At 32.8% G+C, this 20650-nt stretch overlaps 1 protein-coding gene across 2 annotated transcripts in view; it reads left to right on the forward strand.

Moving 5' to 3' along the window:
- Positions 1-10688: 10688 nt before the first annotated feature.
- LOC121129037 (uncharacterized) overlaps positions 10689-20650 on the forward strand; it is a 43082-nt gene continuing 33120 nt past the window's right edge. Inside the window, exons 1-2 of one of the 2 annotated variants that reach the window (XM_040724702.2) lie at positions 10689-10810; positions 10887-11338. The gene's annotated coding sequence lies outside the window, so the exon portion shown is untranslated. Of the gene's footprint in view, positions 11339-20650 lie in introns of both variants that reach the window. The other variant, XM_040724701.2, reaches the window with a different exon arrangement.

Here is a 20650-nt window from a genome sequence, read left to right on the forward strand (position 1 = left end):
AACCACTCTAATGCATATCTTGGAGGAAATGAAATAAATCAGTATCTTATTCACCAAATATGTATATTTTTACATTGTTTGTGCACTCAATGAATTATCATGATCATAAATATAAGGAAATAATAATGTAGTACTTATTTCCATCTCCATAATGAATCACGAATCCTTAGGATAATGCACATAATATTTTTAACCAATGAATGTTTACAACTTTTGCAGGACTCAGCAATTTCCCTTTCAATGAAAATATCTACGTCATACTAGGCCCACATTGATATTGTGTGCACAATATACGTATTTTTTAATAGTCATTCAACCCTTTTTCGACGAAGGTGGAAATAGTAAAGGTATTAACATGATTTTTGCATAGGTACATCATATGGTCTTACCTTTATTACATCACCCAATTTTGTTTCCAAAAAGAAAAAGGCCAGAAATCATCTGGTAGTTTGCCGAATAAGTCAAGCATACCAACTGCTATTTATCTCTTAAATAATTCCAGACCGTCATCGTCGTATCATTTCCGCACAATTTTTAAAATGAATTACATAATTTTATATTTCATAATATTAAAATCCTACATAGTTTTTTATTCGAAAGAGTATGATAATATTGCTCAGTAATATTTTATTAAAAGCCTAGCTATATATTTGTAACCAAATATACCCAAAATGACTTCATATAAATAAATAGATGGCAATTATATTAGGTTGGGAAAAATAATTTTCCCTTTATTTCATTGCTTAGAATCATCCGATTTAAGCCAAACTTGCCCTGTTCTATTCGATAACTTGTTGCCAACGAGAATCCAACTTCATAATGCCCTTTTCGTCGAAGCCCTTGTCCCTATTGGCAAAAAAATAGGACAACCAATTTTCATTAGCCTCTATTCAGGCTAAATTTGTACCCCCAAGCGCGTTGGCCATAGATAGGAACATGTGGTAGTCACTTGATACCAGGTCCGGACTGTAAGGTGGATGCATAAGAACTTCCCATCCGAACTCTCGGAGCTTCTAGGGGACATCATCAAGATGTGCGTGGCTTTACATTGTCTTGATGATGTCTTATTGTTTCCTTTTTACCAGTGCTGCCCGCTTCTGTTCGACTACCAGCTACAAACAATCGAGTTGTACACAGCAGAGGATATTATCGAGCGTTTGGGCAAAGGGGAGAAGCTAGATTATTCCTCGCCACATATCATCACCTTCCTAACCGTCAAACCTGGCTTGGTCACGGTCTGGGCCGCTTCGTTGGGTTTGGACCACTAATCTCTAATAATGATAAATATTAGTAATTTTTTTTGTCGAGTTTTTGCCATCCTTGGTATTTGGAGGTGTTATATCCAATACTTTTGGGCATTTTAATAGCAAAGAATTATTGACTCTCAAAATTTATGAGTGTTCAGGATTTTAAGTCGCTCATTAAATTTTTTTAAAAAGAGATTGTATTTTCTAAAAAAAAAATGAACGCCCGATTGAGCAAGACCATTTAAAGAGTGCTCACACACTGGGATAGTGGGCAAGAGGGAGAATACACTCGTGATTTTTTAAGCAGCAGTTGATGAAAACATAGTACAGTCTTTGAAAATTGGAGCAAAGCTCCACTAAAATATCTACCGTGTGGTGAATAAGTCTTGCACCACCTCTTTGGAGAAGAGTGGATAATTTCTATCATAAAGTTGGACACATTAAAGAAAAGCTGTTGTTGTTATCTTTCAAACGAGATATTGCAAACAAATATCCCTCACTTCTGGACAAAGATGGTAACAAAAAGGTTGGAAATTACAACTTTGATCTGCACTGGCCATGACATCCCGTACATCGTCAAGCAGCTCGGGCTCAACCACTACACCATCTACCGTTTTTGCAAAGTACGTATAAGATGGGTCCGGCCTAAAGGATCGTCCTCGAGGTGTTAAGCGAGTCAAACTAACCCCTAAAACTGCCAAACGCTCTTCTGAAACCAAGATGTGGATGGCCCAATTTACAAAAAAGAAGTTACTGAACCGGTCCATCGTGTTAAAGTTGGCCAAAACTAATGGAGGGAATTAAACGAGGTTTGAGATGAGGACATTTGTGACTCAAAACATCAACAATTATGTATTCTGGACTACAACTTCTGGTTGCAAAAAGCCTACTGAGTCACCACAGTACTATTCAGACCTCAAGTGAATAAAGTGTGGAAGAATACGTGGATGGTCTGAAAATTTTCTGGCCTAACAAAGATACAAAACCTTTTTTCTACATCTTTATTTTTCAGCATAGTCTTCTTGTAACTCTATGTACACACTTCTCAATATAATGGTGTATACAAGTTTTATCTGAAGTAATTAATAAGCACCAAAACTCGGATTTATTGCACCTAAACTGATCCAACAGAGCATAACTCAGTTTTGCCCATTTTCATAAAAACACTCACATCAATTCACTTAAACGACTGTTACAAAGCAGCTGCACGTCGAAAATGGTAGAACCTTTGGTGAGTAACTGTCAACAGATGCTAGATAGATGTGACTAGCTTTTATGAATGAATACTGCTATCTTCACGTTGAGGTAGGAAACTTTTCAGACAACCTTTGTACATGTGTGTATGGTCTTCTGACCCCGCTTGAAGGTTTTCATTATCACCAACAGCTGTTAAGAAACAATAAATGTTTCTGTATACATATTGAATAAATCCCTTTCTGATGTCTACCATGTCTGAGTTCGTTTGACTTCATAACTCATAATTCATATTAAAAAGAATTAAAGCAAGCATGCTGATGCGAGACATATTCACTGCCCAGTACCTGTTGAGTACTATTAAATTTTAGGAACTTGATGAAAATAAAGATTGCAAAAATTAGAATAATAATAAGGATATTAGTGTATGTCAATACAAACACCAGCTATAATCATTTCCTCCAAAAGGGAGGTTAAATTAAATTTTTATTCTTGGAAATTCACTTATCGTGAATTTCAATCATCAAATTAATCTGATTGATCCATTTTAGGACCCTCAATTGTATTTAAAGAAGCAAAAGTTGATCATCACAATTACAAAATTAGAAAAGGTAGATGTTATTTAATAGTCCATATGGGGATCAAATAAAATCGTATTAATGAAAAAAGTGTTGAAACATATAGTAAAATTTTTTAGATATCTCTAATCATCCCAGAAATTTAAATGTAAAGCCCACAATGGATCGAATTAAGTCCATGAAATATTAGACTGTATGCACTTATGAAGTAAAATTTCTCCTGTTCATGATGTTTATTCCATATTGATTTTGTCTTGACGCACTATTAATGTATACCGGGTGGAAACTTACACACTTGGAAAGAAAAAAGAAAATAGGTTTTCATTCTTTAATTTATACGTTCAACTACAAATCTTTAGTAATCTTTTTCTTATACATAGCCAATGTCAAATTGATTTATTCTATCTGGCCGCCATTGGCCTCACAGATGAAGACAATCTTCTTTTGAAAGGAGTTGAAAGTATTGCGAGGGAATTCGGGTCCATGACAGTCCACTCCTCCTCAACGGAGGCCTTCATAACTTCAACGATCAGATGCTCCAGGGCCTCCTCTCGATTTTTGACCAAAAATAAAATTTGAGGGGATTGATATCCAGACTGTACGGTGGCCATATTCTCTTGTTCCAGAAAGCAATGTTGTTAGCTAAGAAGGTCTGAGTAATTTTCGCAGTGTGAGTGGGAGGCCCATCTTGCTGAAAGACGACATTGCCGTCGGGGAAATTTGCTTGGACCGAGGGGAGCAGGTTGATATTGAAAATGTTTACGTACATTGCTGCCCTGAGTCTGTAACGTTCCAGGAACCAGATCAGGGGTGCCACAATGCCGTTGGAGGCAACAATGTCTATCGCAATGGCTGATGCTGGGTGTTAGGTAGTTTTTTCTTAACATTGTAGATGGTCTTACGAGCGATTCCCTTCAGCCTGGCAACCTCCGTTAGAGTATGACCCGCACAAAGAAGAGTTGACGCCTTTAGCCTTGAATCCCGCTTCTATGACATTTCTCGCCCGATTTTAAAAATTCAAAATGAAGCAGGTGCTTGAAATACATGGCTACTTATAAAATTACAGACAATTCTATTTTCCTTATACAGGACCTGTCAAATTTATGTATATAATACAAGTGTGTATATAAGTTTCAAGTTTCCACCCGATAGTTGGAGTGAATTACAATATGAATTCATATCACTTTTAAGTGCTACATATGTGAGGGAATTTCTACACATTTGATGTTCATTGTTCTTAAAGGAGCTAACCTTTATTCATTCTTCTTTACATAAAAAAAAAATTGAAGGATTTTTTTAATATAAATCAATAAAAATAATATGTCAGTCATCTTCAATATCATACTTCAGTCACACACACACCGCGTTATATTACCAAGTTATAATTATTGTTATTTTGACGATGGTTATATATTAATATTTTAAAATAAAAAATCCATTAGGTTTGTAGGGGAGACCGGAGCAGTGTGTAACACTTCATATTATTATTTTTTGTGGGCAATTTAAATATGCATAATTTTGTTGGAACCTGAAAACATTAAAACAGGAGTCGTCCCAAACATACCAGTGGTTCTTAACAGAGAGAAAATCCCCGCCCCCGTCAGGGATAATATGTATTAAGATCATTGCACAAATCTTGCAAGAATATTACTATTTCATTTCTAATACAATTAGCGTTGTGTCGGCCCTTATAATGGACCGCAGTCAAGTCCAGTCTGTCCCATTGAGTCCAATCTATCCCATTGAGTCCAGTCCAGTCCCACATGTCGGTCTTTAAAGAAGGTAAAATCTACAAACCATGACGTCATTGAGGGTGGTTTTCCTTTTATTAGATATTTCGTTATATAGTCCAAGGACTTACGGTCCTAAAGACCGATAGGACTGGTCCTAAGACTGCACTGGACCGAATAAATAAGAACCAAGACAGCAATAAACACGGACATATATTTTTACTTAGTAATAATTTTTTAATATTATTTAACAGTATAACTAAAAAAAAAGGAAAAACCCCTTTAATGACCTCAAGAGGGATCGCTTACCTTCTTTAACGACCGACTGAAGGGACTGGACTGGATTCAATGGGGCCAGACTGGATAGGATCCCGTTCCTATATGTATAAGGACGTCTGGTCGCCCTTAAGGTAGAGTGACCAGACGTCCTTTTTCCCCGGACATGTCCCCTTTTCAAGACCTAAAAAATGCGTCCGGCAGTTATCCACCACCACTAAATTTACTACATTTATGAAACAACATTCAATCTTATTTCTAAAATGGTCCCCCTCAGTTTAAAATTACTATCATCACCCTTAATCTGACCCATAAAGAAATAAATATATATTTATTTATCTATGGTCTGATCCCATTAACATCTAACAAACTATAATATTTTTGATACTCAGACAATTTCAAAGTATTATCCGCAAATTTAAGCTTGAGCATCTTATTTTTTGAGCATTAATTTAAGGTTCGAATGTTGTTTTTTCTTATCAAAAATGACAGAATTAAGAGATAGGGATCATTATAATAATGTTGTTTATTTTATAAGCGTGGATAATTGGAGAAACCAATGTGTTTTTATACAGCCATGTTATCATAGGATTTTATCCAATATTAAAGATCCATAAGATATCAGAGTTGAATCGAATAATTAAATAATCCTTTTCAAATATGATTCATCATTGTATTAAATATGTAATTGTATATTGTATAGGATTAATCAAAATTGAGTGAAATTTTATAACTGGTTCTACATTTTATTGAGATTTAGTGTGACGATGAAATGAATAAGTGTCCATTAACACACACTCCAATAACTTATTACCTTTTTAATACCTCTGCGCTTTTATTTCAATAAGAAGTGATTCACATTAAAATCAAAATTACAATATATATTTTTTACAACCTAATGTCTCTTATTTTTAAAAGTTATTCAAACTTTAAAAAAATATAAAACTTGCCAAAAAGATTATTTAGTTTTAGTTGAAAAACATAGTCAAAATTCAATAAGGTGTAATTTTTCATGAACGGGAAATCAAGTAAGAATTTGAAGAAACAATAGGGAAAAATGGGATTCCAAGCTTTAATTCAAAATGAAGATACTTTATTGGTCATATCAATTTTGAGCTTAGTTGCTGCTACATTATGTTTAGCTTTTGGGATTTTTTTCATTCTAAAGTCACATACTGTTGCCTCATTGTTGGCCTTATTTAAAGTTTCGGATAGGGCAGGCTATAATTTGGAAATTGAAAACGTAAAGAATGCGAGTAATACTGTGAGAACTTTATGGATCTGCATTAGCTCTTTGTTGTTTATAACCATTTTGTTCCTGCTCTATAATGGCGTTGTAGCATATAGACTACACCGGGAGTTCAAAGCCAAATGGAAGAACAGTAATTTGAATTCACGCAAAGATAACAAATTCCATAGAATCACTAATGAAAAGCTTGATTTTGTTTCTAATTTACCATTGCCTAATCATCAAGATGCCTACATATGATTTATATATATATTATGTATATACTTGAATATTAGCGATTTAAACATTGTAGCCTTTATTTTGTATTATTTTTAATTATTTCATGTATTTTATTAAATTATTTAACTCTATTCCTCAAATTTAATTAACCTAGTAACCTTTTTGTAACTATCAAAGAGATACTATGTACTAGATTCCAATAGATATAGACTTAATATATTTAGATCTATCAATCGTAGGAATATGATTTAGCCGACTCCAACATATATATTTTATTTATAATGCAAGTCCAAGTCAAGATTCAAGTCTTTGCACACAAGATATTTTTATGGAGTCCAGTTTGAGTCCTCCGATTTCTTTGGAACTCATTTAAAGTCCATAATTATAATATAGGACCAATAATGTTTAAATTTTTCTTAAGTTCAGTATGAATTAGCTTTTAAGTTTAAGTCAAGTTGCGATTCTTTGAATATGAAATCAAATTGAGTTGCTAGCCTTCAAAATATGAATTCAAGTTCAAGTCTCCACTTCAGTTTATTAGGATCCCTACCTCTAATTTTAAATAATGAATTTGGAGAAATTGTTGTGTAAATTGCTTTGACAACATTTAAATTCACTAACGTTTGTCTTTTCCATTTTATTGAATGTTTAAAAACAATATTATGAAAGATTTATTAAATTTAGACAAACTTGTTTATTTATAAGTTAGGATACATACAATGTTTTAAGATTACAAAGATCTTGATGATTTCAGGACTCATAAATGTATCACAACTGGTTTAAATGATGCAAAAGTTGATTTTACAAGTGCTTGTGTAATTTAAACTTAATCAATATTTGCATAATTTAAATCCTTTGACTGGGTACTATGAACATGAGTTATACTGAGGATTTTGTTGGCGTACTTTTGAAAGAACACTGCTCCATATAGGGTTAACAAAATGTAATATTGAGGAAGCCTATTCATTGTAACTAGAAAATTCAATGTAACAAGGATACCATTGTTACCTAGAAGTATAAACACATTTAAAAAATATAAATAAATATTGGGCTAATTTCCTCATAATAGCTTTTTTTGATAGCTAAACTACTTCAATACAAATAAGGAAGACTGTGATAGTTTGTCTTACACTTTTATATTTTATCCGATTATCCTTCAATATTTTACTTACAAATTCTAATATAAAATTTTAAATTGATTATGAAACATGAAATTAAGGCTCATATATTGATGAGATAACATTTAATGCATTTTATAGCAATAAATATACCATATTTTGATTTAAAAAAATCAAAGGGAACATCAATTTCAACCAAAAATGACGACATATAAAACATCAGTTATTTTGATATTAGGGAGAAATATCCTTCAGGCATAATAACCTCAGACAAAATGGTTTAAGGCAAAATATCCTGAAGCAGCAAAGTAGTTAAAAGCAAAATTATCGGGTACCGAATATAATAGGGGTGGAGAGTTGGACTAGAGTTGAAGACTTATAACACGACTTCATCTGAAAATTGAAGACTCGAGATTTGGACATGGACTCGGAAGTTTCAGAAAGTTAGTATGTTTTTTTACAAGTGTTCTTGTTGTATGACTTTATTCGACTTCATACCCTCTAAGAAGGATTTTATCACAATTTTTTCTTAGAGGTACACATATTTTTATAATTGCCTTTTTTAAGAGCCTTCCTATGGCTTTTTTTTAACAAATGGTGTCTATATTTTATTTTATCTGTTAGAAAAGATACATATAAATAACAAATGCATATACAGACATATGTAAATGGGGGGGGGATAACTTGAATTTTGATAGGTTTAAAATATTTGAATATTATTTATATTCATCTTTAGATGTGCATTACTGTTAGGGATAGGATTTTTGTGGATAAATATTACAGTTGAAAGGTTTCATCCCTATTCATTTTTTGATTGAGGGTGTGTGAATAACTGTTATGTCGGTCCTTAATTTTTCGGTCCAGTTTGGCTTTAGGAACAGTCCTATCGATCCTGAGGACTGTCAGTCCTTGAAAATTGTTTTTGGAATTTATATAAAAATATCGATAACTTATTCACCTAAATAAGATATATATATTTAGAACATTCCAGATATCGTGTAAAGAATATTATATACATTTTTACTTAATTATATAATTTATTCTATTATAATACAGAGTAAAAACAAGGAAAAACAGGTAACAAGGGATCGATTTTACCTTTTTTGAAGAACCGACATGTGGGATTAGACTGGATAGAATCGGACTGGACTACGGTCCTAAATATGAACCGAAACAACCCTAGTGTGAATGAGTTAACATATTTGAGGTACATGATTTTTGATTCATTATTTTAACCGGCATGTTACCTATTTCCTTTGAGTGTCTTTACCACATTCTGTCACTCTTTAAACCATCTTTATCGGAATTATACTACCATATAATGCTAGAGTGTTTAGTAATCCTATTATTCAATATTCAGAGTAATCAAATGAAGGAATTTTCCTTTCCAATGATACTGAAAAACTCAATTTTTCTCGGATTAAATGTTAATTTTTGATATTAAACGTATAAGTCATACTCCTTCAGCAATACAATTTGCAATCATAAAGTTTCAGACTTTCTGACAGTCATTTTATACAGTTTCTATTAATTGTGATTTAGCTGATCCAGGGAGGGATTTAATCACCAGAAATTGATCTATTCATTGATTATATTATTCATGAAATTATTCATCATTTTAAGATTCGAAAAAATGGCACCGATAAATAGGGATTTATTCATTAAGAAATGACTCGCTCTGATAAATACATAGAGCCGGTAGAAGGATTGAGTGAAGTTTTGATTATCATGGCGACAGCTGCTACGTGTATAAGGAAGGTTAAATTTACAGAGAAAGAACGGCGTTGGGCCATCACGATGATTTTTATCCACAACAATATGGAGATTTCAAACTGGGAGATCTCAAATGTGTCCAAATCCGGACCGTGCAAGAGATTTGAAAGTCTTTCCTAGAGACTGATACTCCCACATCCGGAAAATATAAAGAATAGAAACCCCTAAAAATATGGCCCCAAGCAGTCCGGATCTTAATCCGATTGATTATTTTGTCTGGTACTATGTTGAATCTAAAACAAATCGAACATATCATGCCATCAATGAATATCTGATTGCATCCATTAAGAAGACAATGACCAACATGCCAAGGAACTACCTCGTCAACGCCTGCTCCTCCTGCTGGGCCCTTATCAAGGCAGTGATTCATGCTGGAGGCAGATACATCAAATGAACTCTTTCTCAGCATTCCTGTAAATTTATCGAAAAATGTGGCCTCAGGGATAATTTAAAGTTCTATGAAAAATGAACCAATTTGATTTGAACAACCTGTACATTGACATATTTAGCAAACTATAAATAAATAAATACTTACAAATCAAGTTATTACGAATCCAAATTTTAAAGAAAAAATTATAAGTAGACTACATATACGTATATTTTATGGTTAGTCAGAGAGTCTGTGTAGAAGAATATAAAAATGTGACAACCTGTTCCTTCTTCCTTTTTGACGCAACAACCTGGGGTCATCTCAGCGCAGCAATTTATCTCATCTTTGATTGAAAATACATTCAGTTAAATGGGTCACTTTTGATGAATACATAGTTTGAGAGAATGATAAATTAGGAACTAATAAATTAAATGAACACATTAATGTTAATACGCATCTTTTAATTACAAAATTACTCAAGGATTAAAAATGTACGTATGTTTAAGTAAAATTATATTCCCTTATTATTACAGATCAAAGAAGCAGAACTGTACATGAAAATATAGTTTGTTTTATTTTGAGTTATAAAAACCGTTATATAATATAAACCTATCGTTGTAGTAGGTCATAAATGACCCCATTCCCTCAATATGCCTCCGTCTCCCCTAAATAAATTTCACCTTCGGATTTAAATGGTGTTTCTAAAATTCCTCGGTAGATGGCAGGACGGCAAATGAAAATAAAAAACGTTGAGTCGACTTCTGCTGCTATCCACCTATACGCTCTTTTCTTCTTTTTCACCTTTCTTTTTTTTTAAATCTATCGCGTATGAATCTACGGGCTCGTTGAAGGGCGATATAAGTAATTTAAATGAATGGCTGTAGCGGGCAGGTAGATTCACTTCTACCTATTCCAGGAAGAAACAAGAATAATAAAAAGGAATGTTCCTTCGTTCGCTCCCCAACCGCACGGCGCACACTCCTTTCAATGCTAAAAAATAACATACTCTTGTAGCTACCAGTACATGGACATTCCCTTAAACACCGAGACTATCATGTGAATATTCATTTTAAACATAAATATTATTACTCCTACTCATTGCTCCACATTTAAACGTTAATATTTATTTTAGTTGTCCAACTTGTTGATTCCAAATTGACATATCCAATAGGCAATTATATCCAATTGGAATACCTTCCAAAGTAAAAACTAAAAAGAGTCCCCTCAAGTTAGTGGATAGTTCAGTATGAAAAGACGGAAGAGAGTGAGTGAGACGTGAGTGAATCGATTGGAGGAGTGAGTGAATGAAGACATTCTGGAGGATCTCTTCTCGAGAGTCATAGGTACATTGCTTCATTAGGATTAAGTGAAGTGGGAAGCAGTGAATACATTCTTGGGATTCCAGGCTAGAATGGATCACCTGAGATGACTCAACACGGATCAGTGATCCCTCATCTCCGACCACATCCATCCTCCATGCCCACGAGCATGAGCCAAGACTAGGAGACTCAAAGTACTCTGCATCAACTACGTGCCTCTTGCCTCTTACATCCCATCCCATCTTTCCATCTTTAGTCATTTAAGGTAGGATCAGAAACTCCACTCAAGTCCACTCAACCTTAATCCCTCCTTCTACATACTCAAGTACTATTTTTGCATTCAAATAATACGTAGCATAAATCCCCTTTAACGTTCTAAATAGAATTTAATCACATTTTGTTTCAGCGTGGGTTTGGATCATGTTTTTTTAAGGCATGGATTTATTTTTATATATTTATATTATATTTTATACATTATGTACATATATATAAATACGTGTATTAGTATTCATACTAATCCAGAATCCAATTGTTGTCAAATTTCAAAATCATTCACCATTCTCTTCTTTCTTTTCTTTTTACCCGCCAATCATTTTTTCAAAAATAGAAATCCACTTATATTATTGGCTTAAAAATAGTGGGAATCCAAGGAATTTAAACAAAATAATATTCATATTAATATATATATTCAAATACTACATTAGTAGTTGCTCATAGATTATCTCTCCTCTATTCATTTGCATTATAAATCCTTTCTAAATATTCCAATCGGATAGCTCATTATTCATATACGAGGGAGGAGATAATGTCTATTGGGAGTATAAATCTTTATTAAAGAGCTAATCTCTTTTTCAATTCAATGGTCCTATGTCTGGGATTCCATTTATATTTAATAAATACTCGTACATCTTTTTTTCAAAATGAACACATTTCAATACTCATGGACAGTAAATGCCCTACGGTCAACACAGATCGTTTTCACTTTTCTCCCTCTCTCTTTCTTTCCTTACCAGACCTATTAGAAATCTAAATAATTATTCCTAGGATGACGATGAAATACTCATCAAATCCTATGAATTAATACTGTACTCATTAATCTAATTTCCTGCACTTACTTAATGACAAAGCTCAGTTTTCATCTAATTTGAGTGTGTTGCTGCTATGGGAATGAAAAATGGAAGACTCTTCAATAACAAATAGGAGTTAATAATCAACATGTTATACTTGTCACCTAATGATGCCTCCATCGACATGTTCCTGTCATTCTACCTATAAGATCCATCCACTCACATTTCTTTGTGTTTTTTTTAAAGAAAAGATCCTAAAAAATGTTAAATATACTACAATTTCAATTTGAGTATTTTGATTATAATTTATGGTACTATTAATTTGTTTATATAATTATCTAATTATATAATAAGAGTATATAGATTATAGAGGCCAGGATCTGCAATTTAATGATGCATGTATGTACTACGTTGTATTTTTAAGAGTGTTGACTCATGCACATATTTTGGTCCGAACAATATGGTCTTTTTTCGTAATCCGACTTGTGCATTCATGCCATATAAGTATATAAATGTAAAAGAGAAAAATGCCCGCAGGACTAAGCAATTGACTTCATCTAGGGGGGTCTACCGCGAGTAGGGTCTATGGCAAAGATAAATGTGCGAGCCTATTAAAAAAACCAAAATTCAAATATGTTTTTTCTAGAAAATAATTTCAAACGTGGTTCCTGTTTTTACATTTAAGTGCGGGCCCTAGTATTTTTACATTTAAGTGCGGGGCCTAGTACAAGTATGTCCAGTTTCAAATCTACAAACAGGGCTCAACCAACTTGACAAAAAGGGTTCAATGGTTAACGTCACATGTTTTTTGCATTTTTTTTTTTGCATTTATATTTAATTATCCCAATTTGAATTCATACAGAGCGTCAAAACAGTCCCAGTACATAGAGTCTACAGAAAGTTATTTTAAATGTTTATTAAATTATTAATTATATAAATAATTACATAATTAGCATATGATTATAGACATAGGTCGACACAAGGTCTAAAAATATGTGACATAACTCTCGTTCGAAATGGTCACCCTTAGCATTGACCACAGCCTGAAGTCCCTCTGGAACGGATTTTTATGCTTTATGCACCATGTCCACGGGGATGGAGTCCCAGGCAGCCACTAGTTTGGCCTTCAGGTTGTCTAAATTCTTGTTGGGACTCATAAAGGCTCTGACCTCAAGAATGGACCACATAAAGTCTTGTTCAAGAAGCGACTCAAATTGGCCTCACACAACTGCTGCGTCTCTCTGGTTGTGTGGGATGTGGCACCATCCTGTTGGAAGGTATCTGGCTCATTCTGCAAGTGCTTTGGGTCATTTGGACTGTCAGTACAAGAACAGATTTAAAAAGAAGAAGAAATAAAGTTTGGTATTCTCATCAAGGACCGAACTTTATAAGTTTTAGTACTGATATGAAGGACTGAACGGGTCAGGACTGTAGTCTTAAGGAAGGACCGACACATCACTACTTTTTGCTCTCTATATACATTTTTTTTTCAAAACCACATACCTACATAAGATAAAGCTAGGTATTATAGGTACCTGAAGCTTTCATAAAGGCTGTATGTAGATTACTTTGATTGTCTTGCATTCCTTTGCTTCTTCTTATTTTGTTCTACTTCTGAGTGGGTGTTCATTTATAACGTTGACTCGTAAGTTCTACAATCTTCAAAACATCATTCATTTTTAGTTTGTTGTTTTGTTTGTTTCATTCCTGTCTTTTGATCTCTGTATCCTCTATAATAATACCTGACCCTCTACCATTAAATCAGGATAGTAATAATGGGGGGTTTTAAATGACCTTTTTGATGAGATTTCAAGTTTATCATATTTGTGTAGTATTAGTCTAGCTACATAATATAACATACTATGTTTATTTTAAAATGCTCTCTTTATCAGGAGGAATCAGTATGTTATTGTTTCTATATACCTATATGGTTATTTATATTTTGTGATTTATGAAAATCTTTATTGTTCATGGTTAATACAATATAAATTTATCTAATATGTATGTTTCAAAACGTTCTGTCTACATAGCTACAGGGACATTGTACGCTTGTATTATGAAAATTCTGATTTATGAGTAGGGATTTTTAATTTGCTGGGATCATTATGACAATTATATATATAGTTGGTAAGAGATTGCATCCTTCGTATCTGAGAGAGATACTGGAGGAACGTAATAGGTGTATTAAAAAAAATCCGATAGATGGCTTTAGTAATATGAATCTTGCGTACTATAAGTACAATCGGTTAACGTTAGAAAGCTTTAGAAAGATAATATTTCGTACTAATAAAACTTATTTGTGACAGTTTTGTGATTGTTTAACTCAAGTTTGTTTGAACGGTCGTCTAAGATGGACAGTCAGCAAAGAGAAAATACGCCATATTTTACAGTTTGTCCCTGATAAAGACGAAAACGCAAGCCAGGCACCTGAAAATGTGAATAATGTTTATGGTGCTGATACTTAACAGCACATCAAGTGGTATTTTGGATTCGTTGATTCCATTCCGGTAATTTTGATGTCAAAGATGCAAGACTAATTTGAAAATATGGAAAATAATGGAAATCGTCGAGTCCGACCGACAAGTAACCGTCAAGTTTGGATTGCCATGGAGATAAATATAAATCGATAAAATCCATTAAAATTAATGGATTTCTTTTTACGACACCTAATATATAATATGTACTGCTATTTTTGACCAGACATTTTATTTAATTATATATTTTTTTCATACATAATTTACTTACAAATAGTCCGTCATTGTATTATATAATATTTTTATAATTTTGTTGAAAAGTGTTTGAAGTTCTTATAAAGCTTAATTGATGACATATACTAAAGCTCCAATTCAGCATTATTTAGCCTATAGTCTATTTTTATAAACCTACTTACAATCGACCATGTTTCCTTCACTTAAACAATTACATATATAAGATACATGAATCCCTAAATCCTTTAATTTCATGGAATTAAAATATAATCAACTTTTTTAACCAATTAGGAAGAATCTTTTTTTTCATTTTAAACGATTCAATTGGTTGACAAGTGCGCCTTCATGTGATGTTGTCCGTATTTAAAAATGTATAATACGAGTATATCCATATTAATTGGATTGGATGTTTGTGAGTGCATATTAAATGCTAGCTTTATCATTTACCTGCCAAATAATTATAAAATCGTTGTGTGACTTGATATAAGGTGTCATTTGTCAATGGCTGCATTATTTAATTTAGCATGGAAACAATGCTTCATGCATTATAGAGTTTGTTTGTTTTACCCACGGATCGTATTGATTAATTAATTAATATTTCCCTATTGTTTTAAATTCTACTTATATTAAGCAGTGTTTTCTAATTACTATTAATTAATATATACGTGCTAAATTACTCCTGTTAATATTTAAGTTCCATGTTCTGTTCAGGATCCGAAGATACTATATGCTAAATCTTTCTTGAAAATATAAATTAAAAAAATGTGAACAAAGTCTATTCATGACATCATTTAATGAATTCATTCCTTCATTTTTAATTGCTCAAACGAAAAGTCATAAAGCCATTATGCAAAGTATACTTTACTGCCTTCATTTTTTTATTGGTACTTTATCTATACATTAATATAATATTGTATCAAGTGATCCATTGGGGCACGGCATGTACATATTATACAGGGTGGTCCATATAAATTGGGGAAATTGGAAGACTATAACTAGATGTGGTAGAAACCTAATTTTATTATTATTTGAAAGCTACATCTAATGACCTTCAATGATCTCTAATGAGATCTGGCTCTCTTGATAACCAACCTCAGTCACATAGTGCTGGAAGCTTTGGGAGGCCCGAGCGACATCGTGCAGATCCTGCCTTGTCATTGTCCAATGGATTTCTTCAGGGCCTCCAGAGACGAATGATACTTGGCACAGCGGGCCTCATGCTCGACCCTCTTCCAGAGATATAAATCATGGGGTTCAGGTCCTGGCTGTTTTCACGCCAAAAATTTGGGCTCCAAAAGTTAGTACATTTTGTGGCCCAGTACTTTGCATATTTTGCATCCTGCACTTGTTTTGGCCGGTGGACTGTCTTGTTTGAAGGAGTAATTTCTTCTTTGGGCTACTCCATCCATCCAGGGAATGTAAATTAAAAATGCAAAAACAGAACAAGTCAAGGCTAATAAAAATACAAGATTATACCATAGCGCCTTTCCCACTGATGTTTAATTTCCACCACGCTTTTTAATAGTGACGTCAAAGAGTATATTCTACTATTACTATTAATCATATAATTGATAGTATTATATCAATATGGTTTTAATATACTGTTTTTATTCTCTATGACATCAAAATATGTCTGTTTTGCCTAGCAGTCGGTACGGTACATCAAATTGAAAAATTCTAGTAAGCCCGATTATATGATGGTTTAACCTTGTATTTCTATTAACCTTGGAACCAGTACAATGGCAAAGCTGGATCTGCACGAGGTCGTCCGAGCCTGCCAAAGCTTCCGGCGCCGCGTGGCTGAGGTTATCAATAGAGGTAGATCTCATTATTAATTATTGAATTTAATTAAATGTAGCTTTCAAGTAACAATAAAATTATGGTTCTACCACATCTAGTTTGTTCGTTATAACCATTTAAAGGGGTTCTCTATTTATCTGGACCACTCTGTAAATGTATATAACATACTTCCATATAATTATATTAGTGTTGGGTTTCCGTCTGGAAATCTTAGACCGTTTATTTATTTCTGATAATTTTATTGAAGTTAGGTCTTGGTTCGTTTGCTTTTATTTTAAACTCAATTGCTTATTTATGTTTTCAGTAATATTTTGAAACATTTTATATATTTTTTAAATCTTAAAATAAGCTCAACTCAAGTTTGTTAAGTGAGCGTTTGGAAAAAATGTTTCAATATTTGTCATTAAATTATTATTGATACAACTTTACCTACTATGTGTACGTCTTGTGTCAACATATGTTTAAGGCATATAGGAAATGATTAAGACGAGTTTGAAAAAAAAAATCAATCTTACTTCTGTTATTATGATGGTTAATGATGAACAAGCTAAAGTACAACAAATTTTTTAAATGTTGATCTATGTCTTATTTGTTATTTTTTGATGTTTAACGCTAATAACTTATTGTAAAAAATTGTTGAATGAAACAATAAACACAAAATACGCAAAGTCAACCGATAAATAAGAGCGTCATTGTTGCGTCTTGACGAACGAGAGAGTCAAACTTATTTATAATAGGAGAGATCCAGGATGACCGAGAGAAATGAGGAGAAGAATTCACGTGGAGGAATAATGTAACACTAGATCATGTGTATTCTAACTATACTCTAATATATTTACAAAAGACGATACTATTTATAACACGTAAAACACAGTACTTATAATACATAGACGAAGAAGATAAAAACATGTAAGGAGATATTAAATACATAACAGTCATAACCAAAAACATGGAGGAATGCAGAGTTGCAATTCCGGAGCTATCCGCGCGTGGAATATTACCATCAGAGATCTCGAAAGTAACCGTTCTACTGTGTACCGGGCAACTGCAAGAACCACACCAAAAGCTTCCACAAGGTACAGATCAAGGCCAAAGAGTTGTCAATTGTTTGAATCTGTTAGAGGCACCATTGAGGGCAGAAGAAGCAAGGTTACAGTCAATGGCGTTGCTCGTGAACATCGGCCAGACCACCATGTACTGCTATATGAAGCAAGATTTAAGCTTTAATGCCGACAAGAGAACTCCTCATCCGGGTTTGAAGCCTTTGGATCCCGTACAAAATCCTTCTCAACATACTTGAAAAGCAAAAATCTTGACCTCCCCAAAGGCATCACTGTTCCCCTCTGGACCAATTCTTCCCGGTTATGGAATTACTATTGAATAATTGTTGAGGACTATTCACAACTTTAAAAAAATCAACCAATGAACATTCAGTGTTACCCCCTGGAAAAATAAGGAGACACACACAGGTGATGGAAGGCCATATGATGCCATCATCAATTCATTTAATAAATCTGTGCTTATGGAATTTTAAATGACTGAATTAGTAATTTGGTTAAAAAAATTATAACGTTCTGATGAGACCGGTCCAATATCTTCCACCCCAACCCTAACGCTATCATTTCTGTCCTTAATTGACATGGGTAGGTAGGCACTACAATTGGGTTTGGGTCTGTAAATCCTAGACTTGTCTGAGAAAGCTATGATTTATATTGGACCAAACTCATTCCGTCTTTAAAAGAAGTCTGGTCTAGAACATTTTCTACGAAAAATTCAGTATGGACGGATATTATATGTAGATGAATTGATGAATACGTCATGGGTGTTTCATAATTGTGAACCTCGACCTACTATAACTAAGTGGGATGGTGGTCCCTATTTATTTATTTTAGTCTTAGGACCGGTCCATAACTGTCAGTCCTTGGAATTTTTCATAAACATGTCGATGGTTTATTAAACCAAATAAAAATATTTGTGATATTAATTAAGATTATTTCACATATCTTGCCGAAAATAGTACTTTTTTCGTTATAATACAATTAAATGCTAACATATATTTATGTACCTAGTTATATAATTTATTTTATTATATAATTGAATAATTTAAAAAAAAGGAGAAACACCCTGAATAACGTCACGAGGGATCGAGTTTACCTTCTTTAACACGGCGTTACCTCGCTAATACAAAAATACCCTATATATATATATACTTTTTGTCAGCTGTAGATTCCTTCGTCTCACTTGATATTTGATCATATTTTATTACTTTTGATAAATTAACGAAGTAATAGTTTTACTTTACTTTTGATTCATTTCTAGAAGGACAAGAATACAATTTCTTGTTGGTCCCTTGTATATATTTTGGCCATCTTATTATTTATATTAAAACATTATTATCTATCATATAATATTTAGAATGAAACTGTAGAGCTACGCTTTCAATAAAATATTACTAAGGAATATTATCATACTCTGTCGAATAAAAAACTATGTAGGATTTTAATATTATGAAATATGTATATATAATCAATTTGAAAAGTTGCGGAGAAATGATAGGGCAATGATAGTCTTGGATTACTTTAAACATAAATATCAGTTAGTATGATTGACTTATTTGACTAACTACTAGATGATTTCGGGCCTTTTTTATGTTTCTTTTTGGAGGAATTTCTGCGTTATCTAATAAAGTTAACGGGGTGTTAAAGACCGACAATTTGGACTGTACCGGACCGTGCTCCTCCGTCCTAAATAAAAGGCAACACAACACTAATAATAACGTCATATGAAGTTGAATATTTTAAATCATAAATTAGGGGAGAGGAGACGGAAACTAGGGTTGGTACACGATTTGAAAACGATTCGATTTCGGTCATTGGTCTGAAAGCGGTCAAGAAATAAATCATTGAAGACTTATGATCAACCTCTAACTAAAGTTTTTATTAGTTATGATTGTTACTTAACATTTTAATGGTAAATTTAAATACCTTTGCTTACATTTGACACACACACCTGGGTTACTTAGTATTATTTACTTAGAAGATGCTCATAGAGCAATACATACAACATTTTTTTTTTTTATATTATTGTAGACAAAGACGATCATAATTTTTTAAACATTATGCAACATTATATTATATAACCAAATTAATATTGCGATAGGTACCACCTTTCCATCTCGGGGTAAATTAAGTAAGTTCATCTCATATTATGTGGATACAATATACATATCCACATGGGTATATATTTATATTTTTTTTTTGGAAGGGGGTTTGGTTTTTGGAAGTTGTTTGAAAAAGAATCCAATTTTTATTTTTTTTTAAATTGAAAAGTTAAATTTTTTGCAAAAAAATTTCAAATATTAATTTTTTTACATAAAAAATTACAAAATCTATAGCTCCTTAAAGAACATTAAATTAAATTTCAAATAACTAATTTAATGAAAAAAAATCAAATATTGTATATTCTAATAAAAAGCTAAATTTTTGTATTTTTTTTTTTTTGGGGGGGAGTCTAAAATATACTTATAATTAATGGTGAAAATTATGTTTAAAAAAAGAAACCGAGGATCAAAATGTTGACCCTGAAAATAAAAACGGGGTTTTCGAACGGGAAGAAGAAAATCAACAAGGACTTTGCCAAAAATTACTCCGATGTCAATCCCCAATTCTATTCTGAGTCCAACAAGGGCTTACAATGATAACTGCAACAAATCCTCAAGGTTACTCTGCGTCTTTTATGAGTAGATACGAATGTTTAACCAAGTTTTGAATATAATTGAATGTAGTTGAAAGGAAGTTCAATACTCAGGAGTTAAATAATAAGGACATCAGCTGAGGGGGGAAAAAATCATTCTTCAGATTACCCCCTCCAAAATAAAACGGCCCAGCTTAAAAATACATCAATTTTCTTTTCCTCAGCAGTTGTCATTATTATTTAATATCTGAGTAGTGAACTTCCTTTCCTAAATAGATTTAATTATTTCCAAACTTGATTGAACATTCG

This window comes from Lepeophtheirus salmonis, chromosome 14 (assembly GCF_016086655.4).
Source record: "Lepeophtheirus salmonis chromosome 14, UVic_Lsal_1.4, whole genome shotgun sequence".
Taxonomy (NCBI): domain Eukaryota; kingdom Metazoa; phylum Arthropoda; class Copepoda; order Siphonostomatoida; family Caligidae; genus Lepeophtheirus; species Lepeophtheirus salmonis.